This window comes from Trachypithecus francoisi, unplaced genomic scaffold, assembly GCF_009764315.1.
Source record: "Trachypithecus francoisi isolate TF-2019V2 unplaced genomic scaffold, Tfra_2.0 Lachesis_group9, whole genome shotgun sequence".
Taxonomy (NCBI): Eukaryota; Metazoa; Chordata; class Mammalia; order Primates; family Cercopithecidae; genus Trachypithecus; species Trachypithecus francoisi.
The window spans coordinates 32,075,631-32,099,062 of NW_022681474.1; the positions used below are offsets into that span (position 1 = coordinate 32,075,631).

General features: G+C 43.9%; 1 long non-coding RNA gene across 2 annotated transcripts in view; it reads right to left on the reverse strand.

Moving 5' to 3' along the window:
* The window catches only part of LOC117082009, a 129,151-nt gene extending 106,031 nt beyond the window's left edge, over positions 1–23,120 (reverse strand). Inside the window, exon 1 of one of the 2 annotated variants that reach the window (XR_004436415.1) lies at positions 23,021–23,120. This is a non-coding gene — a long non-coding RNA (uncharacterized LOC117082009). Of the gene's footprint in view, positions 1–20,114; positions 20,427–23,020 lie in introns of those variants that run through there. The other variant, XR_004436414.1, reaches the window with a different exon arrangement.
* Positions 23,121–23,432: the final 312 nt, after the last annotated feature.

Below are 23,432 nucleotides of genomic sequence, written 5' to 3' on the forward strand. Positions count from 1 at the left end.
TTTTTTCTTTGAGACGAAGTCTCACTCTGTTGCCCAGGCTGGAGTGCAATGGCGCCATCTCAGCTCACTGCAACCTCTGTCGTCAGGGTTCAAGCAATTCTACTGTCTCAGCCTCCCAAGTAGCTGGGACTACAGGCACATGCTACCATACCTGGCTAATTTTTGTATTTTTAGCAGAAACGGAGTTTCACTGTGTTGGCCAGGCTGGTCTCGAACTCCTGACCTCAGGTGATCCACCCAACTCGGCCTCCCTGAGTGCTGGGATTACAGGTGTGAGCCATTGCGCCTGGCCAAATCTAAAATAAACCTTGACTGTCAAATGGTAAACCTTTAGTGGGGCAGAAAGATTTTTTCTTTTTTTTTTTTTTGAGACGGAGTCTCGCTCTGTCGCCCAGGCTGGAGTGCAGTGGCCGGATCTCAGCTCACTGCAAGCTCCGCCTCCTGGGTTCACGTCATTCTCCTGCCTCAGCCTCCCGAGTAGCTGGGACTACAGGCGCCCGCCACCTCGCCCGGCTAGTTTTTTGTATTTTTTAGTAGAGATGGGGTTTCACCGTGTTAGCCAGGATGGTCTCGATCTCCTGACCTCGTGATCCACCCGTCTCAGCCTCCCAAAGTGCTGGGATTACAGGCTTGAGCCACCGCGCCCGGCCACTGTACTATTGAAAAAACATAACTGCACTATGATTCAGTCTACATACCCAGACCAAAAACAACGTGAAGGATTCTGGTTTTTTTCTAGAGTCAATACTCCTGGTTGCCCATGTGTGCTGAGTACTGTTCTAGGCACTACAGGTACAATGATAAACCAATGTCCATGTCTCTATGGAGCTCACATTCTCTTGGGAGTAACTGACAAATAAATAAATGAATGGACAAATACACGTATTGATCCCTAAGAGACTGAATGTCAGCTGGTAAGAGCAGGGAAGGAAAGGTAGACTAAGAGGATGGGGGATTCTGTTTTAGATAAAGTGGTCTGTGTCTCTGAGGAGCTACCATTTGAGCAGAGCCCCCAGAAGAACTGGGGAAGAAGGCTGGGGCACATCTGCAGGGAGAGTTTCGCTGGAGGAAAGAACAAGCGCCAACTCCCACCTCTTGAGATAAGAGTATGACTGGTATGTGCAAGAAACTTGCAAAGTGGCCAGTCTGGCTGGCATGCAGAGAGTGAAAGGAAGAGAGCCCGGGTAGCCAGCAGGAAGTGTTGGTCAGTGATGGCTGAGTGCTGGCCACACAGGCTCTGGGGCCAGGACTTTGGAGTTTATTCTCAGAGTTTCTAGAAGCCCCGGTTGGATAAAAACAAGAGAGTGACATAATCTCAACTTAGTTATAAAGACTCACTGTAGTTGCTCTGAGGAAAACAGACTTTGGGGAATGGGTAGACAGGGAAGTGGATGAGAAGCAGCATGGAGCTCTATAGGAGGCCCCCACAGCCATCCTGACAGAGACGATGGCCCTGGGATGGGAGGTGACAGTGGAGGCAATGAGAAGCGGCCAGCCTGGGTCACTGAGTGAACGAACGTGCCGTTGATGGAGATGGAGATCGAGACGTTGGGATGAAGCAGGTTAGCAGCCACCTGAATTGCTGGAAAACGTATTGATATCGCTCTCTGGGAGTTAGTGATGTGATTTAAGACAAAGGAAAGTTGTCAGCTGTGGTGGCAACACCTATAATCTCAGCAGTTTGGGAGGTTGAGATGAGAGGATCACTTTAGCCCAAGAGTTCAAGACCAGCCTAGGCAACTCAGGGAGACCTTGTCTCTACAAAAAATTTAAAAATTAGCTGGGCATGTTGGTGTGCACCTGTAGTCCCAGCCACCTGGCAGGCTGAGCAGGGAGGATCACTTGAGCCCAGAAGGTCGAAGTTGCAGTGAGCTATGATTGCACCACTGCACTCCAGTCTAGGAGATAGGGTAAGACTCCATCTCAAAAATAAATAAATAAATAAAATAAAAAGATAAAGAAAAGGTTAATTTGACCCCGATAGTTTTAAACCTTAAGACTTTAAATGTTTTACAATGGAAATAGTTGACTCAGGACCAGTTTAGATATTAATTTAATCTTGCGATAGCATCTCCACCAATTAGGCCACTGACTGTATACAGCTAAGGAATGGATTTCTGTGAGAAGCGATATATTCCATTAGAGAACTTTCCAGGAAACAAAGATTTCCAGTGAAGCTAATAAAAGCTTCAAAGCTTTATAAAATAGATCATCAAAGCTTTGAAGAGCCCCTTTATTTAACCCTTGCTAAAACAAAAGCATGTCAGCCAGGTTGCAGAGTGTGGGTATTTTCTGTCACATTTCTGCGATACAAAGGTTTAGTCTGATGGGAAAGAGAAGTCAAATTACAAGAATATTTAATTGGTTTACATGTTAAAGTCTTTTGTGCAAACATCGTTTGTTTGACATAATCCATATCAAAGTATTTATCGGCTTTACAGATTATTTTCTTCAGCTGTCCTAAGATTTATAGGTTGAGGAAACTCTGAGTTTTACGAAGCTGCATTTCATCTAGAAAGAGGCCAGAAACAACAGAATGTAAAACAGGATTGAATTGATCCCTGCAAGTTAGAGTGAAGTGCAGTGGCAGGAAAGCCAGCCAGGCTCAGCCTCCATATTATATGATTTTGTACACATCCCAAAATCACATTTGTTTCATCCAAGACAGGAATCATGCCCAGGATTCAAAATGGAAGGGAAAATTTAAATTGTTTTGATTGGAATAACTGTGTCTGGCTAACATGTGCTTCTTCCAGGAGTCCATCAACTCCTCTATTTTCCATCTTTTCCTCCCTCTTTCCTCCTATCCAACCCTAAGAGCAACAGCAGAGTCTGATGAGGGACTGGATCAAAATCCACTTTGGAACACCAGGCGCAGAGAGACCCCAGAGACTGCAGGCACCGACTTCACTTTTCATCTATTTCCTCTGTTAAGGAGAAAATGTTTCAATCCAGCTGGAACCGTCCAAACCTTGAACCTATCTTAAAAACTTCATCTGCTTTTCATTTTTGAAAGTTTTACTCAAAAGAAATTAGCTCCCCAAAGTAACCTTACTTATCCACCCTTCCATTATCAGCCAAGAGAAAAATCTCCTTTAGTCACGTAGCCCCAGGATAGATGCCTTCAACAGCTTCCCAATGTTTCCTTTAAATAACATTTTGGAAATCCTTTATTGGTTTTCCCAGGTGTTTTCCCACCACACTGCATCTCTTAGGATATGCTTTGGAAAGATCTGTTCTTAAAAGAAAAATTGCTGTATTGCTCTAAAGTATTCCTTACTCAAATCTCTGAACTTAGTGACTTTTCCCACAGTATCAACTATTCAGCACAGATTTTTCTGGCTTATTGTTTTAAGATGTCAAGGATGCATTCTGCTTTTCCAAACTGAAGCTAGGACTTCCGATCACATATCCCCTCCCTTCCTACACTAACCAGCTGTTTCTGCCTCTTTCCAGAAGACAGCAGGATAGAGGCTATATACTCTAGGCTTCTCCTAGATCATCCATTCAGATTATTTACCTTATTTCTTTCCAATGGCTCCAAACATATCATCTCTATTCCTATTTTTTTTAATCTCCAAGTTAAACTATACACATGGCCACACAATGTCAAACCCTCTGCCAAGACTGAATTAGTGTGGTTTTCTCTTTGGACTCCTCTCTAATGACCTAAAGATGTATTATATCTGGATTCTCAGAGGTCTGTAAAATATTAATCCCTATGATGTAAAATGCTAGAAAATTGGGTCAGTCTGAATCTCTATTATTAATCCAGCCTGCTATCATTTCTCTGTGAGGTTCTATAATACATTCTGAAACTGTCACTGACCAGAAATCCCAGTAGTCACTGACCCACTTAAGAAGCTAATGAAACCTATAGGCTCCCTCTCCAGAAATATCCCCAAACAAAATGGTACCTGCAATTGCTCTTCTAGACCAGGGTCAGCACACTGTAACCTGTGGGCCAGATCACTGCCAATTTTTGCCAATAAAGTTTTATTCGAACACAGCCATGCTCATTCATTTCTGTATTACCTATCGCTGTTTTCATGTTCCAGCGGCAATATTGAATAATTAGAGCAAAGACTGTACGGTCCACAAAACCTGAAACATTTATAATATAGCCCTTTACAGAAAAAGTTTGCCAATCTCTCCTCTAGAGTGTTAAAACCAATGACGTCTAAGACAATAACCAGAAATGCCATCCTGGATCACCTAAGTGTAGGAGGTTGAGGCTGCAGTGAGCCGTGAGCACGCTGCTGTGCTCCAGCCTGGGCGACAGAGCAAGAGCCTGTCTCTAAAAAAAGAAAAAAGAAAAAAAAAAAATAGAAATGCCACTCTGGGTGGCTTTGCAGAGTTACTTAACTAAAATCCAATTTTCCTTAGGCTAAAAATTAAGTAAAATTACACACATAAGTGCCCAGCATGGTGCCTGGTATTCAGTAGGCAATTAATAATGTTTATTTTTTCCATTTCCTATGCTCTTCCTTGTGCTTCAGTACTAGGTACAAATATCTCCTCCTCTCTGCTGCACTTTCCCTGCAAAGTGGGAAGTTCCTTCCTCTTGGCACCCTAAATTATTTTATCACTGCCATCCCATGTTCTCTTGAGCTACTCACTTATCTTTCTTAGAATTTAGAATGTGGCTTCCTCTGGAAAAAATTCCATATATTATTTATTTATCTTTGTTTCTCCAGTGCCTGGCACACAGCAGGATCTTAGCAAAGTTTGTTTGTTTGTTTGTTTGAGACAGAGTCTCACTCTGTTGCCCAGGCTGGAGTGCAGTGGTGTGATCTTGGCTCACTGCAACTGCAGCCTCCCAGGTTAAAGCAATTCTCCTGCCTCAGTCTTCCAAGTAGCTGGGATTACAGGCACCCACCACTATACCCAGCTAATTTTTGCATTTTCAGTAGAGATGGGATTTCACCATGTTGGCCAGGCTTGTCTTGCATTCCTGACCTCAGACGATTCACCCACCTTGGCCTCCCAAACTGCAGGGATTATAGTCGTGAGCTACTGTGACCTGCCTTAGCAAAGATTTCTTTAGAGAATGAGTGAAGAAATAAATCTACACTAGGAATATTCTTATTCTAAAAGATGCCGTGCAATGATCATTAATTATATGTTAGTAAATAATATCAGATATTCCAAGCTGAGTTTCACAAATAGTGAATACTTTTTTTTTTAATCACTGATTTAAGGTCCTAACTTGCTAGGTATTTGTATTAGTCCATTTTTACACTGCTATGAAGAACTACCTGAGACTGAGTAATTTGTACAGAAAAGAGGGTTAATTGACTCACAGTTCTGCATAGTGGGGGAAGCCCCAGGAAACTTAAAATCATGGCGGAAGGCAAAGGGGAAGCAAGGCATGTTTTACATGGCAGTAGGAGAGAGAGAGCGAGAGCTAGGAGGGAACTGCCAAACACTTTTAAACCATCAGATCTTGTGAGACCTCACTATCATAAGAATAGCATGGGGGAAACCACCTCCGTGATCCAATCACCTCCCATCAGGTCCCTCCCTAGATGTGTGGGGATTACAATTTCGAGATGAGATTTGGTTGGGGACACAGAGCCAAACCATATCAGCATTACAGCAGTCTCGCTAAGCAGCAAAGGACAGGGTTAACATTTCAACCATGTGTAGGTACCAAGAAGTTCTTAGACCCCAAGGAAGTAAGAACGGCTCTTGTTAAAACCCAACTGTAGAAAATTCTCTAATTAAGCCTCTCATCTTTGAATGATAATGTGAAGTATGATATGCCTTGTCTGTAACAAGAGCCTCAATTTAACATTTCTACCAATAGTGATACCCTTTAGCATAATTCTTTTTTGAAAAGGTGGGGCCAAGCACAGTGGATCACACCTGTAATTAGAGCATTTTGGGAGGCCAAGGCAGGAGGTTCACTTGAGCCCAGGAGTTTGAGACCAGCCTAGGCAACATACCAAGACCTGATCTCTAAAAAAAAAAAAAATTAAAAATTAGCCGGACATGGTGGTGTGCACCTGTGGTCCCAGCTACTTGGGAAGCTGAGTGGGGAGGATAGCTTGAACTTGGAAGGTTGAGGCTGCAGTGAATTGTGATGGTACCACTGCACTCTAGCCTGGGTGACAAAATGAGATTCTGTCTCAAAAAAAGGTGGGGGCAGTGTTTCTTAGCGTTTTTCATGGGTTTGGTTAGAAAAGATTCATTCATTCAAAAAGGAATGAATTAGTCACTGATTGAGGCAGTGAGGAGACAACAGCAAAGCAATAAAGTTCCTGGCCTTACTGTAGTAAAATAAATTAGCTTAGAAAAATCTCAGAATTAGCCGGGCGCGGTGGCTCAAGCCTGTAATCCCAGCACTTTGGGAGGCTGAGATGGGCGGATCACGAGGTCAGGAGATCGAGACCATCCTGGCTAACACGGTGAAACCCCGTCTCTACTAAAAAATACAAAAAACTAGCCGGGCGAGGTGGCGGGTGCCTGTAGTCCCAGCTACTCGGGAGGCTGAGGCAGGAGAATGGCGTAAACCCGGGAGGCGGAGCTTGCAGTGAGCTGAGATCTGGCCACTGCACTCCAGCCTGGGCGACAGAGCGAGACTCCGTCTCAAAAAAAAAAAAAAAAAAGAGAAATCTCAGAATTAATGTTGATAAGAATCTTCTTGGAGTTATTTATATTCCATAAATTTTCTATTATATTATATCCCACAAATAAGTAAGAATGTCTCGCATTTCCAAACTAGAGACAGGTCTCCATTTGGATTGTTTGCTATAGCTTGCTATAACAAATGACTATGTACATGGTGACTTAAAACAACACAAATTCTTATGTATAGTTTTAGTTGTTAGATGTCTGGGTCTCACTGGGCTGCAAGTCAAGGTGTTGGCAGGGCCTCATTTCTGCTGGAGGCTCTCAGAGAGAATCCATTTTCTTGCCTTTTCCAGCCACCTACATTCCTTGGCTCACAGCCCCTTCCTGCATCTTCAAGGCAGCAACAGCCCTGAAGACCGTGTCCCATGGCATCACTCTGACACTGACTCTCCTGACTTCCTTCTTCACTTCCGAGGACCTTTGTGATTACAAAGGTCCCACCTGGATAGTCCAGGATAATCTCCCCATCTCAAGGACAGCTGACTCGCAGCCTTAATTCCCAACTGACATATAACTGAACATATTCACAGCTTCCAGGGATTGGGATGTGGATATTTTTTGAAGAGGAGGAGACAGGGGGCATGATTCTTCCTACCCCACATATCGCTAGAGCAATCAGGCCAATGAGCCCAGTCCACACGCATGGCCCCAGTCTGAAGCCTGGCATACCACCATTTATAGAAACCAGCCCTCAGCCAGGCACAATAGGCTCATGTTTGTAATCCCAGCACTTTGCAGGGCCAAGGTGGGAGGACTGCTTGAGGTTAGGAGTCTGAGATCAGCTTAGGCAACATAGCAAGACCCCATTTCTGTAAAGAAAAAGTTAACCAATTAGCTGGACATGGTGGTGTATGCCTGCGATCCTAGCTACTCAGGAGGCTGAGACTGGAGGATCGTTTGAGCCCAGGAATTAAAGGTTACAGTGAGCTACAGTTGCGCCAATGCACTCCAGTATGGGCAACAGAGTGAGACCTTGTCTCTAAAACAAACAAAAAGAAGAAGAAGAAACCAGCCCTGTCCAAGCTACTCCCATCCACACAGACCCACAGAACCTCACAAGGCATGCCTCTGCTCTTCCACCAGTCCCACTGTAGCAAGCTTCCATTTCCTGTCCATCAAGCCATGTTACATCTTCACCCTCAACTGTTCTAAGAATAAAACTAATAATTTTTCTCCCCCTTATCCACCCTCCCAATAGAAAAACCATGCCCTTTCCTCTAGTCTTCGCCCAAGTGTTACACAAAGATGTGTTCATGATAGTAAAGATGTATTCACAGGTATCTTATTGCTATATGCCTGATCAGCCCAATTGCCCATAGGACTGATGTTTATGATTTCTTTTGAATAAACATAGAAATGGACCCTTCCCAATCTTGAAACCTGAGAAAGTTACATTCGTCTTATCTGAGCTCCTTTCTCAGGAAACCAACCATCAGTCCTCTGAGATAGTATCGAGGAGCTGCAACTCACCAGATCACTGCATCTAGGCAATAAAACACCAAACCCCTCACCCATCATGATACCTACCGACACCCCTGCTTCCTGTTGACCAATTCCTCATCCTTACCTCTCCATAATTCCTGTTCCCAGGCATGGTTACATTTCTTCCCTGCTATATAAACCTCTGATTTTAGTCAGTCAGAGAGATGGATTTGAGACTGATCTCCCATCTCCTCACCTGCAGCACTTGAATAAAGCCTTCTTTCCTGGCAATACTGATTGTCTCAGTGATTGGCTTTCTATGTGGCGAGCAGCAGCAGGATCAAGACCAAACCCCTGGTGTTTTGGTAACAATTGCTTCTCTGTGTCACCTAAACATATATACATTCATTCATTCTTCTGTTTTTAAGTGGGGAAAAAAAGTGTGTGTGGAGACTTCATGGAGATGGCCGAATAGGAACAGCTCCAGTCTCCAGCTCCCAGCACGAGCGACACAGAAGACAGGTGATTTCTGCATTTTCAACTGAGGTACTGGGTTCATCTCACTAGGGAGTACCGGACAATCGGTGCTAGTCAGCTGTTGCAGCCCGACCAGCAAGAGCTGAAGCATGGCGAGGCATCACCTCACCTGGGAAGTGCAAGGGGGAAGGGAATCCCTTTTCCTAGCCAGGGGAACTGAGACACACAACACCTGGAAAATCAGGTAACTCCCACCCCAATACTGCGCTTAAAGCAAATGGGCACACCAGGAGATTATATCCCACACCTGGCCGGGAGGGTCTCATGCCCACGAAGCCTTCCTCATTGCTAGCATAGCAGTCTGTGATCTAACTGCAAGGCAGCAGTGAGGCTGGGGGAGGGGCGCCTGCCATTGCTGAGGCTTAAGTAGGTAAACAAAGCCCTGGGAAGATCGAACTGGGTGGAGCTCACAGCAGCTCAAGGAGGCCTGCCAGTCTCTGTAGACTCCACTTCTGGGGACAGGACACAGCTAAACAACAACAACAACAAAAAGCAGCAGAAACCTCTGCAGACGCAAATGACTGTGTCTGACAGCTTTGAAGAGAGCAGTGGATCTCCCAACACCGAGGTTGAGATCTGAGAACGGACAGACTGCCTGCTCAAGTGGGTCCCTGACCCCTGAGTAGCCTAACTGGGAGACATCCTCCACTAGGGGCAGACCGACACCCCACACCTCACACGGTGGAGTACACCCCTGAGAGGACGCTTCCAAAGCAAGAATCAGACAGGTACACTTGCTGCTCAGCAGTATTCTATCTTCTGCAGCCTCTGCTGCTGACACCCAGGCAAACAGGGTCTGGAGTGGACCTCAAGCAATCTCCAACAGACCTACAGCTGAGGGTCCTGACTGTTAGAAGGAAAACTAACAAACAGAAAGGACACCCACACCAAAACCTCATCAGTACGTCACCATCATCAACGAACAGAGGCAGATAAAACCACAAAGATGAGGAAAAAGCAGGGCAGAAAAGCTGGAAATTCAAAGAATAAGAGCGCATCTCCCTCTCCAAAGGAACGCAGCTCATCGCCAGCAACGGATCAAAGCAAGACGGAGAATGACTTTGACGAGATGAGAGAAGGAGGCTTCAGACAATCAAACTTCTCAGAGCTAAAGGAGGAATTACGTACCCAGTGCAAAGAAACTAAAAATCTTGTAAAAAGAGTGGAAGAATTGATAACCAGAATAATTAATGCAGAGAAGGCCATAAACGATCTGACAGAGATGAAAACCATGACACGAGAAATATGTGACAAATGCACAAGCTTCAGTAACTGACTCCATCAACTGGAAGAAAGAGTATCAGCAATTGAGGATCAAAAGAATGAAATGAAGTGAGAAGAGAAGTCTAAAGAAAAAAGAAGAAAAAGAAATGAACAAAGCCTGCAAGAAGTATAGTATTATGTAAAAAGACCAAATCTACGTCTGATTGGGGTACCTGAAAGTGAGGGAGAAAATGGAACCAAGTTGGAAAACACTCTTCAGGATATCATCCAGGAGAACTTCCCCAACCTAGTAGGGCAGGCCAACATTCAAATTCAGGAAAGACAGAGAACGCCACAAAGATACTCCTCGAGAAGAGCAACTCCAAGACACATAATTGCCAGATTCACAAAGTTGAAATGATGGAAAAAATCTTAAGGGCAGCCAGAGAGAAAGGTCGGGTTACCCACAAAGGGAAGCCCATCAGACTAACAGCAGATCTCTCGGCAGAAACTCTACAAGCCAGAAGACAGTGGGGGCCAATATTCAACGTCTTAAAGAAAAGAATTTTCAACCCAGAATTTCATATCCAGCCAAACTAAGTTTCATAAGTGAAGGAGAAATAAAATCCTTTACAGATAAGCAAATGCTTAGAGATTTTGTCACCACCAGGCCTGCCTTACAAGAGACCCTGAAGGAAGCACTAAACATGGAAAGGAACAACCGTACCAGCCATTGCAAAAACATGCCAAAATGTAAAGACCATCGAGGCTAGGAAGAAACTGCATCAACTAACGAGCAAAATAACCAGTTAATATCATAATGGCAGGATCAAGTTCACACATAACAATATTAACCTTAAATGTTAATGGACTAAATGCTCCAATTAAAAGACACAGACTGGCAAACTGGATAAAGAGTCAAGACCCATCAGTCTGCTGTATTCAGGAGACCCATCTCACATGCAGAGACATACATAGGCTCAAAATAATGGGATGGAGGAAGATCTGCCAAGCAAATGGAGAACAAAAAAAAGCAGGGGTTGCAATACTAGTCTCTGATAAATCAGACTTTAAACCATCAAAGATCAAAAGAAACAAAGAAGGCCATTACATAATGGTAAAGGGATCAATTCAACAGGAAGAGCTAACTATCCTAAATATATATGCACCCCATACAGGAGCACCCAGATTTATAAAGCAAGTCCTTAGAGACTTACAAAGGGACTTAGACTCCCATACAATAATAATGGGAGACTTCAACACCCCACTGTCAACATTAGACAGATCAACGAGACAGAAAGTTAACAGGGATATACAGGAATTGAACTCATCTCTGCAGGAAGCAGACCTAATAGACATCTACAGAACTCTCCACCCCAAATCAACAGAATATACATTCTTCTCAGCACCACATCACACTTATTCCAAAATTGACCACATAATTGGAAGTAAAGCACTCCTCAGCAAATGTACAAAAACAGAAATTATAACAAACTGTCTCTCAGACCACAGTGCAATCAAACTAGAACTCAGGACTAAGAAACTCAATCAAAACCGCTCAACTACATGGAAACTGAATAACCTGCTCCTGAATGACTACTGGGTACATAACGAAATGAAGGCAGAAATAAAGATGTTCTTTGAAACCAATGAGAACAAAGATACAACATACCAGAATCTCTGGACACATTTAAAGCAGTGTGTAGAAGAAATTATAGCACTAAATGCCCACAAGAGAAAGCAGGAAGATCTAAAATTGACACTCTAACATCACAATTAAAAGAACTAGAGAAGCAAGAGCAAACACATTCAAAAGCTAGCGAAGGCAAGAAATAACTAAGATCAGAGCAGAACTGAAGGAGATAGAGACACAAAAACCCTCCAAAAAATCAATGAATCCAGGAGTTGGTTTTTTGAAAAGATCAACAAAATTGACAGACCGCTAGCAAGACTAATAAAGAAGAAAAGAGAGAAGAATCAAATAGACGCAATAAAAAATGATAAGGGGATATCACCACCGACCCCACAGAAATACAAACTACCATCAGAGAATACTATAAACACCTCTATGCAAATAAACTAGAAAATCTAGAAGAAATGGATAATTTCCTGGATGCTTACACTCTCCCAAGACTAAACAAGGAAGAAGCTGAATCCCTGAATAGACTAATAGTAGGCTCTGAAATTGAGGCAATAATTAATAGCCTATCAACCAAGAAAAGTCCAGGACCAGATGGATTCACAGCTGAATTCTACCAGAGGTACAAGGAAGAGCTGGTACCATTCCTTCTGAAACTATTCCAATCAATAGAAAAAGAGGGAATCCTCCCTAACTCATTTTATGAGGCCAACATCATCCTGATACCAAAGCCTGGGAGAGACACAACAAAAAAAGAGAATTTTAGACCAATATCCCTGATGAACATCGATGCAAAATTCCTCAATAAAATACTGGCAAACTGGATCCAGCAGCACATCAAAAAGCTTATCCACCATGATCAAGTGGGCTTCATCCCTGGGATGCAAGGCTGGTTCAATATACACAAATCAATGAATGTAATCCAGCATAAACAGAACCAAAGACAAAAACCACATGATTATCTCAATAGATGCAGAAAAGGCCTTTGACAAAATTCAACAGCCCTTCATGCTAAAACGCTCAATAAATTCGGTATTGATGGAACGTATCTCAAATAATAGAGCTATTTATGACAAACCCACAGCTAATATCATACTGAATGGGCAAAATCTGGAAAAATTCCCTTTGAAAACTGGCACAAGACAGGGATGCCCTCTCTCCACTCCTTATTCAACATAGTGTTGGAAGTTCTGGCTAGGGCAATCAGGCAAGAGAAAGAAATCAAGGGTATTCAGTTAGGAAAAGAAGAAGTCAAATTGTCCCTGTTTGCAGATGACATGATTGTATATTTAGAAAACCCACCCATGTCTCAGCCCAAAATCTCCTTAAGCTGATAAGGAACTTCAGCAAAGTCTCAGGATACAAAATTAATGTGCAAAAATCACAAGCATTCTTATACACCAGTAACAGACAAACAGAGAGCCAAATCATGAATGAACTTCCATTCACAATTGCTTCAAAGAGAATAAAATACCTAGGAATCCAACTTACAAGGGATGTCAAGGACCTCTTCAAGGAGGACTACAAACCACTGCTCAGTGAAATAAAAGAGGACACAAACAAATGGAAGAACATACCATGCTCATGGATAGGAAGAATCAATATCATGAAAATGGCCATACTGCCCAAGGTAATGTATAGATTCAATGCCATCCCAATCGAGCTACCAATGAGTTTCTTCACAGAATTGAAGAAAACTGCTTTAAAGTTCATATGGAACCAAAAAAGAGCCTACGTTGCCAAGACAATCCTAAGTCAAAAGAACAAAGCTGGAGGCATCACGCTACCTGACTTCAAACTATACTACAAGGCTACAGTAACCGAAACAGCATGATACTGGTACCAAAAGAGAGATATAGACCAATGGAAGAACAGAGTCCTCAGAATAATACCACACATCTACAGCCATCTGATCTTTGATAAACCTGAGAAAAATAAGAAATGGGGAAAGGATTCCCTATTTAATAAATGGTGCTGGGAAATTGGCTAGCCATAAGTAGAAAGCTGAAACTGGATCCTTTCCTTACTCCTTATACAAAAATTAATTCAAGATGGATTAGAGACTTAAACGTTAGACCTAATACCATAAAAACCCTAGAAGAAAACCTAGGTAAGACCATTCAGGACATAGGCACGGGCAAGGACTTCATGTCTAAAACACCAAAAGCAACAGCAACAAAAGCCAAACTTGACAAATGGGATCTAATTAAACTAAAGAGCTTCTGCACAGCAAAAGAAACTACCATCAGAGTGAACAGGCAACCTACAGAATGGGAGAAAATTTTTGCAATCTACTCATCTGACAAAGGGCTGATATCCAGAACCTACAAAGAACTCAAACAAATTTACAAGAAAAAAACAAACAACCCCATCAAAAAGTGGGCAAAGGTTATGAACAGACATTTCTCAAAAGAAGACATTCATACAGCCAACAGACACATGAAAAAATGCTCATCATCACTGGCCATCAGAGAAATGCAAATCAAACCACAATGAGATACCATCTCACACCAGTTAGAATGGCAATCATTAAAAAGTCAGAAACAACAGGTGCTGGAGAGGATGTGGAGAAATAGGAACACTTTTACACTGTTGGTGGGATTGTAAACTAGTTCAACCATTATGGAAAACAGTATGGCGATTCCTCAAGGATCTAGAACTAGAAGTACCATATGACCCAGCCATCCCATTACTGGGTATATACCCAAAGGATTACAAATCATGCTGCTATAAAGACACATGCACACGTATGTTTATTGTGGCACTATTCACAATAGCAAAGACTTGGAATCAACCCAAATGTCCATCAGTGACAGACTGGATTAAGAAAATGTGGCACATATACACCATGGAATACTGTGTAGCCATAAAAAAGGATGAGTTTGAGTCCTTTGTAGGGACTTGGATGCAGCTGAAAACCATCATTCTCAGCAAACTATCGCAAGAACAGAAAACCAAACACCGCATGTTCTCACTCATAGGTGGGAACTGAACAATGAGATCACTTGGACTCGGGAAGGGGAACATCACACACCGGGGCCTATCACAGGGATGGGGGAGAGGGGAGGGATTGTATTGGGAGTTATACCTGATGTAAATGATGAGTTGATGGGTGCTGACGAGTTGATGGGTGCTGATGAGTTGATGGGTGCAGCACACCAACATGGCACAAGTATACATATGTAACAAACCTGCACGTTATGCAAATGTACCCTAGAACTTAAAGTATAATTAAAAAAAAAAAGTGTGTGTGTGTGTGTGTGTGTGCACGATACAACTCTTTGAGAGGAAAGACTAACTTGCTATACAAAAATACTTGGTAAATGCTAGCCAGCTTACCCCCAGTGCAGAGAACTTACAAAGCAGTCTTTGAGCATGATGATAAAGTAAAACATGTTTCTGGAACTGAACATAGAGGTTTGCAGAGATTTCCTCTTGTCAAAGGTAAATAGGAAAAAACCCCACAAGGGTTTGGCTGGCTCCAATGGAGCAAGAGAGGTCACTCTGGGTCCTGAGTTATCACCTTAAGGGGCCGGAGCAGCTGGCAGTTGGAACGCTGAGCTGGACATTGGTTTGGATAAATTAGAGCTAGCTCTTTCTGCTTTTGACAACAGCCTTGACCACATAAAGGGCTACATTTAGGTTGGCATTTGCCTAGCGTGTAACACCCATTTGGCTGTATGGAGGAGATATTCCACCTCTCTTTTCCTACTGGCACACAGCCGTGACCCCTGGGTCTTGGAAACATCTGTTGAGATTTAGCCTTGGTAACAACAGAGTTCTTCCCAGGTCATCAGAACCCATCTGCCTCCTGGACTAGAGATCATTTACTACTTAGGAACATTTCTAAATAAAGGATGACAAAGTAACTGGATCAACTACATGTTTCATCACTGCTATTTAAATGTGATCATATCTCAATTTCAAATTTAAAAAGTATAAACTTAAGGAAAGAGAAATAACACCAGGGAAAGAATAGTATTGAATCTCCCTCCCTGTGAGTGTCCCAGACGTCCTATTCTATAAAATTCTACCCCTTCCCTTTTTGCCTTCAGTTCAGCACACACCTCTTGCTGGGAACTCAGATGCCACAAAGATGCATTCACTTTCCACCCCCAAGTAGTGTTTCCAAGCACACAACGTGAGCGATGCTGGAAAGTTTCTATTCCTCCTGCCTCTTTGTCTTGTCATGTACTGGCGATATTCCCAAACCAAAGGAAACATTTTGCCAGGAGAACCAAGCATGGCCCAGCCCTGAATGCTGTCAGTGCTGCTTAGAGTAACACCTGGGTCAGAATGACAGGGTCTCACTCTTGCCCAGGCTGAAGTGCAGTGGCACGATCATAGCTCACCGCAGCTTCAAACTCCTGGGCTCCAGGTAATGGAGCCCATGTAATCCTCCTGTCTCAGTCTCCTAAATAGCTGGGACTATAGCTGTGCGGCACTATGCTCAGCTAATTTTTATGTTTTTATAGAAACGGGTCTCACTATGTTGCCTAGGCTGCTCTCAACCCCTGGGTTCAAGCGATCCTCCATCCTCAGCCTCCCAAAGTTCTAGGATTACAGGCAAAAGCCACTGTGACCAGCCAGGATACATTTTCATTGGCCACTTACTGTCAGATTCCCAATTCCATAAGGAAAGAGGGAAAGGGATGGCCCTTTCTATCCAAGTGCTGTGTAAACTGTGTCGGGGCTCATTTGTGCTTGATGCTCATCCTTCAGTGATCACATCTTAATGTTCTACCTTCAACTCAAAGAAACCACAATGTTCAAGCAGGAAGCCACTCCAGCAATGATCCTGCCTACCTGCCCTCAGTCTAAGGTGCAGAAACATTTGTTTAAAACGGGCAATATCACTAGAAAGTCATTTATCTTCCTTTTAGAAGTGAAGCCAGGGTCTACCTTACCTGAAAGACAAAGGCTCTAGAACAGCAATCCCCAGTCTTTTTGGCACCAGGGACCGGTTTTGTGGAAGACAATTTTTCCATGAACCAGGGGTTGGAGGGGATGGTTTCAAGATGATTCAGGTGCATTACGTTTATTGTGCACTTTATCTCTATTATTATTACACTGTAATATATAAGAAATAATTACACAACTCACCATAATGTAGAATCAGTGGGATCCCTGAGCTTGTTTTCCTGCAACTGGATAGTCCCATCTAAGGGTGATGGGAGATAGTGACAGATCATCAGGCATTCGATTATCATAAGGAGCATGCAACCTAGCTCCCTCAAACGCGCAGTTCACAATAGGGTTCATGCTCCTATGAGAATCTAATGCAGCTGCTGATCTGACAGGAGGCGGAGCTCCGGGGGAAATGCAAGCAATGGGGAGCAGTTGCAAACACAGATGAAGCTTCACTGGTTCACCTGCTGCTGACCTCCTGCTATGCACGTTCCAAACAGAACCTGTACTGATCCGTGGCCCGGGGGTTGGGGACCCTGCTCTAGAATTTTGCTAGAGCCCTGCATCTGTGAATGACAGGTGTATGTTGATTTAGCCAAGAGGCCGTTCCCTGGAGGAATTCTGTTCAGTAAATGTAGGAAACTAGCCTGAGTAAGACGAATCAACAGGCTTTTGTTCAAAATGAAATTAGTGAGCAGAGTAGAAGCTGGAAGATGTGTGGGGGATATTAAAACCCATGTTCTCTTCTTGTCCATTGCTTCTGCAGCTCTCCTCTCACATTTTATGTTGAGGGTACCCTGAGGTGACCTGAGCTGAATGCATGACCATCTCCCAGCATTGGTTTTCTTGTAGCAGCCCATGCATAAAATTAAAAACACCTGGGTGGCCGGACACAGTGCCCACGCCTGTAATCCCACTACTTTGGGAAGCTGAGGTGGGTGGATCACCAGAGGTCAGTGAGCTGTGATCAGCGCCACTGCAATCCAGCCTGGGCAACAGAGTGAGACTCCGTCTCAAAAAACCAAAACAAAACAAAACCAAAAAAACACCTGTGTTTAGAGCTGCTTGCAGGCAACTAAGGGGACTAACTTGCTCCACTAACTGTTACTAAATTCTCAAATGTCATGGTAAATACAAACAACATATACTTGTGAGAAGAGAAGATGCAGGTAATGAAGCTAGTGAAACCACAGTTTAAGAAACAACTCCTTGGCCGGGCGCGGTGGCTCAAGCCTGTAATCCCAGCACTTTGGGAGGCCGAGACGGGCGGATCACGAGGTCAGGAGATCGAGACCATCCTGGCTAACACGGTGAAACCCCGTCTCTACTAAAAAATACAAAAAATTAGCCGGGCGAGGTGGCAGGCGCCTGTAGTCCCAGCTACTCGGGAGGCTGAGGCAGGAGAATGGCGTAAACCCTGGAGGCGGAGCTTGCAGTGAGCTGAGATCGGCCACTGCACTCCAGCCTGGGCGGCAGAGCGAGACTCCGTCTCAAAAAAAAAAAAAAAAAAAAAGAAACAACTCCTTGCCGCATGCAAGTCTCCTCTGCATCAGATGGGACTTCTTCATCAAATATGTCACTAGAAAAACAAAAATCTAAAACCAAAAGCATTGAGTACAGATTGGAAAGTCTGAAGATGAATGATTAGAAAGCCAGCTACTTTTTTTCTTTTTTCTTTTCTTTTCTTTCTTTTTTTTTTTTTTTTTTGAGATGGGGGTCCCACTCTGTTGCCCTGGCTGGAGTGCAGTGGCGCTGATCACAGCTCACTGCAGCCCTGTCTGCCCAAGCTCTAGAGATTCTCTCACCTCAGCCTCCTGAGTAGCTGGGACCGCAGGCACGCACCACCATGCCCTGCCAAGCCAGCCACTTCCTAAATACCTTTCTGTTGGGTGGCACTGCTAGAGGTCAGGGATCCAGTTCCATCTTGACAGAAGTTCATTTACAGAAGCCCAAACGTCACCATTACACAGAATATCCATGTCATAAACCTGTACCTGTACCCACTGAATCTAAAATTTAAAAAAAAAAAGTCCAGGTCAGGCTCAGTAGCTCACACCTGTAATCCCAGCACTTTGGGAGGCTGAGGCAGGAGGACTGCTTGAGCCCAGGAGTTCAAGACCCTGGGCAATATAGCGAGATCCTATCTCTCCTAAAAATTAAAAATTAACCAGGCATAGTGGCATGTGTCTGTCATCCCAGCCACTTGGGGGGCTTAGGTGGGAGGATCTCTTAAGTCCAAGGGGTTGAGGCTACAGTGAGCCGTGACTGTGCTACTGCATTCCAGCCTGGGTGACAGAATAAGACCCTATCTCAGTAATAATAAAAGTCTGTTTAGTCAAGGAGATCAGCACCAGAAACACAGAGTCTGGCACATGTTCTCAGAGGCATTCTGTCCACTCTCCCCATCCCACCAGTGGAGGTGCACCTGACCCAGCTGGCTTCTTGGAGGAGGCACCTGAATGACATCTTTAGTAATCAGTCAGATGTAGCCAGTTGAGAAGGAAGAGGGAAGGAAGAGGAGGTATATGCAACACAAGGCCTGGAGCCTGGTATTTTCAGAAAGCTGATAGGAATTACACACACTACAGCATGGCACATGGGCAGGGGACCATGGGATGAGAGCCTGTACCAGATGGGCCCAGATGCGTGCTGCGATGTTGCACTTTAGCCTCAGGGCTATCACCAAATATTTATGCTGTAAAAAGTGTACCATGCATTTAAGAAAGGTAATGGAGTTTAGAGTAAATCAAAAATAGCAAGAGAGGCTGGGCGCAGAGGCTCATGCCTGTAATCCCAGCACTTTGGAAGGCTGAGGCAGGTGAATCATTTCAGATCAGGAGTTCAAGATCAGCCTGGTCAACATAGTAAAACGCTGTCTCTACTAAAAATACAAAAATTAGCTGGGTGTGTTGGTGGGTGCCTGTAATCCCAGCTACTCAGGAGGCTGAGGCAGGAGAATAGCTTGAACCCGGGAGGTGGAGACTGCAGTGAGCTGAGATCACACCACTGCACTCCAGCCTGGGCGACAGAATGAGACTCCGTCTCAAAAAACAAAAAAAAAGCAAGGAAAGTGACAGGGAAGGAGAAGGCAATCAGCAGGGATGGACACCACCTGCTGGGCTTGCCGTACAAATAACCGGCTCAGGGGCAGGAGAAGGAAAGTTCATGGGAGAAGCTCAGAGTACTCCAGGACAGAAGAGAGGTGAGTTCCCTGTGGAGGTAGGGCAGGAAGCTGTCATAAAGGGGTTGCATTTGTAATTGGCATGGTAGGGAATGGGGCTGGAACTGGTACAATTGGGAAGGAGGGAGAAGGGAATTGTGTGGGAAGAGAAGAGGATGAGCCAAAGAGGACGGGCAGTAAAGTGAGATTTAGGGCACGTGCAGGTGAGGAGGGATGAGAAGTCAGCAGCAAGGATGTCACATAGAATGACAGCCTAAGGAACAGCTGGTGATGGAAAGAGAGTCTCCAGCCACCATAGCACAAAGCATGACATGCAAAGGCATGATGACTTCTAAAGATGGAATGGTGTGTGTGCGTGTGTGTGTGTGTGTGTGTGTGTGCATGTTGAGACACAGAGAAGAATGAGGACGAGGAGGAGGAGGATGAGGAGGAGATAAGAAGCATAAGTTCATGATTTCATTAAATTAACAACCTCCTGACTGTCTCAAACATATCAGCTCACAAGAAGGCAACTTTAAGTCCTTGCGCCTAAAATTTCCTTTCCAGACAAAGAAGCTTAGCATAGAAGTTGTGGAAAAGTGTGCCTACCTCTTTCCTAATGATCACACTGGAAAAGCAGCCAAAAAGTAAAACATTCCCTCCAGGCAGCAGTTACTCAAAGATGGTATCCGATCATCAGAACTCGGCTGGATGCTCCCACCAGTCGGACTTCCTCCTTGCTGCAAACCACACTAGGCACATTGCAATAAGGCTCGCTGCCTCTGCATTTCCTTGTCTCATTTGTTTTTTTCAACAGATGCAGAGCTTCTTACACAGGCTTGGAAGGGAGACCAAAAGGGCACCTTAACCCTGATCAGGAACAGACCTTCTGCCTCCATGTGACTTACCACACACTTCCTCTCAGACCTGTCTTGAAGGGAAGGCTCCGTTGTGACACCCAGCACACGCCCTTCCTGTCCCCCCTCCCTCAGCCCATCAGACAGTTTCCTGGGAGGGGCTGGTGATCCTGGCTAGTCAAAGGTCCTAGCATGGACACCCACACTGGGTCTGGGCTTTGCACCTCTTCCAAATCTCATTTGTATGCATCTTGGAAAGAATCTTCTACACCTTAAGCAGCAAGTTGGCAGATCTTAACCTCCGGTCACCAACACAGCTCCAATACCACACCTCCTCCTCAGCCTTTTTGAGAGAGGAGCCCACGTGTAGGTATCTCAGCCCACAGTCCCACAGCCAGGGGAGAGGGCAGCTGCTGTGTCAGCCCAGCGATGAAGTGACAGACGAAGAGACTCCTCCTGTCCCCAAGAAGCTTTCAGTGTAGCCAGAGAGATGCATTTGTTATCTCATTAAGTAAATATTTATCAAGGATCTAAGTTCCAGACACTGCTCTAGGTTCCTGGTATAAAGTAGCAACCAAACAGAAAGAAATCCTTTTCCTCCAGTAGCTTATTGTCTAGTGATCAGTGAGGAGATACCCTTTACACACATAATTAATAAAAGGAACCAAACCAATGAAACATGCAAAGGGAAAAATGATGTTGCATTTAGAAGGAAGAAGGAGAAACACTTCTTCCTGGAACTAGACAGGCTTGGTGAGGAAAGAGGAGTATATAAATTCTGTTACAATTCAAATATGTTTTTCTAGGTTCAAGTGTATGTTAGCTACAGAAACGGTCATAGGATATTCAGATGTTCTCAAAAAAACACTGTGCTTCACCTCATGTTTAATGACTATTCACCTGTCCTCATAGAATGGTTAATGGGGAGACTTGGCCAAGGGAGGCAGAAACTAAGGACTCAGAGGTGGCAGAGCAGGTGGGTCCAAAGATGGTGCTAAGATTCTAAGTCAGGTGTTGATAAAAAGAGTCAGACTTTGTAACATTTGAAGAGATTTATTCTCAGCCAAATAAGACAGGCCAAGGGCCCATGGCAAAGGCTCAGGGGATCCTGAGAACATGTGCTCAAGGTGATTGGGCTACAACCTGACTTTATAGATTTGAGAAAGGCATAAGACTTCAATCAATACCTGTAAGATGTACAATGGTTTGGTACAGAAAGGTGGGACAACTGGAAGCTGGGAGTGGGAGTGAGGGTTTCCAGGTCATAGATGGAGTCAAAGATTTTCTTACTGGAAATTGGCTGAAAGAGTTCAATTACTCTCTAAAGACTTAGAATCAATAGGAAGTGATGTCTGGTTAAGATAAGGGGTTGTGGAGACCACAGTGTTAGTATGGAGATGAAGCCTCCAGGTCACAGGCTTCAGGCTTCAGAACTGATTGTAAATATTTCTTATTAGACTTAAAGAGTCTGTTCTATCAGTCTTAAGGTCTGTGTTGATCTTAATGCTGGTCAGCTGGGTCTGAATTCCAAAAGGGAAGAGGGTATCATGAGGCATGTCTGATTCCCCCTGCCCATCATGGCCTGAAATGGTTATTCAGGTTAATTTTGGAACGGCCTTGGCCAAGAGGCTGGTTCATTCAAATGACTGAGGGCCTTAGAATTTTATTTCTGGTTTACACAGGCTTTTCATAATTAACTTATAGCAATCTTCTCCCTTCCAACCTAGCAAAACACACACACTTGCTTTGCACATACTTTGATCACATCTCCCTCGGGCAGATTTTCATTGTCATTTACCCCGATTCACCTGCACTAAGAGGTTCCCTGGGATCCAAACACAGCCTGTGCCAGACCCTCACTCTCCATGCACTCTGGGCTCCCCTACCTTGCACCAGAGAAACCCTCTGCGCTGCACTTCACCATGGAAGTGCAAAATCATCCTCACTCTGAATAGCCTCTTTAATCTCATGGTACACTGGTCAGGAAATACGCTTGAGAATAAGCTTTTCATGAAAGTCACCCCAAATCATGACAGAAGCACCAGCAATTACAAGTGCAATAATTGAGTGAACATCTTTGCATAACTTTTTTAATCTGTGAAAACAAAAAGTCAAAAAAAAAATCCCCCCAAAAACCAAAAAACGATGCTTCCTTTGGGCCATCAATAGAGAAGTTGTAGAATTCCTTTTGGCTAAAATGGACCTAGGTAGATTTAGTTTGACCCACCCCAGTTCAGGGAGGCTCTTCTGCAGCAACATCCTTGTCAGACAAACACAGAGTTTCTACAGCATGAACCAAAAAGTATCTGAGACAGGTCTCGGTCAATTTAGAAGCTTATTTTGCCAAAGTTATGGATCATGACCTGTGACTCAGCCTCAAGAGGTCCTGAGAACATGTGTCCAAGGTGGTTGGGTTACAACTTGGTTTTATATGCTTTACAGAGACAGAAGACACCAATCAATATGTGTGAGGTACACACTGGTTCCATCCAGAAAAGTGGGACAACTGTGGCGGCGGGGGCTTAAAGGTCATAGGTGGATTCAAAGATTTTCTGTCTGGAAATTGGTTGAAAGAGTTAAGTTATTATCTAAAGACCTGGAATAAATATAAAGGAGTGTTTGGGTTAATATGGGGGTTGTAGAGACAAAGGTTCTTACGTAGGTGAAGTCTCATAGTCTCATAGGTGGCTGCCCCCAAAGGCAATAGATGGCGAATGTTTCCTATTCGGACCATTCAAAGGTGCTAGACTCTCAGCCAATCTCTTCAGGATCAGGAAAAGACCTGGAAAGGGAAAGGGATTCTCTATGGAATGTAAATCTCTCCCAAAAGAAACAGCTTACAAAGCTATTTCAAAATATGTCAAAGGGATAAAATACTCTGATTTGTTTTCAGTGTCTGCAATCAGCCATACGATGCTACACTAGAGTCAGATTGGAATTTGGTATCTTACCGTTATGTCAGTCTTAGGATCTTTATTTTTTTTAACTTTTATTTTAGGTTCAGGGGTATTACATGTGCGGGTTTATTATGTAGGTAAAACTGCGTGTCGCTGGGGTTTGGTGTACAGAT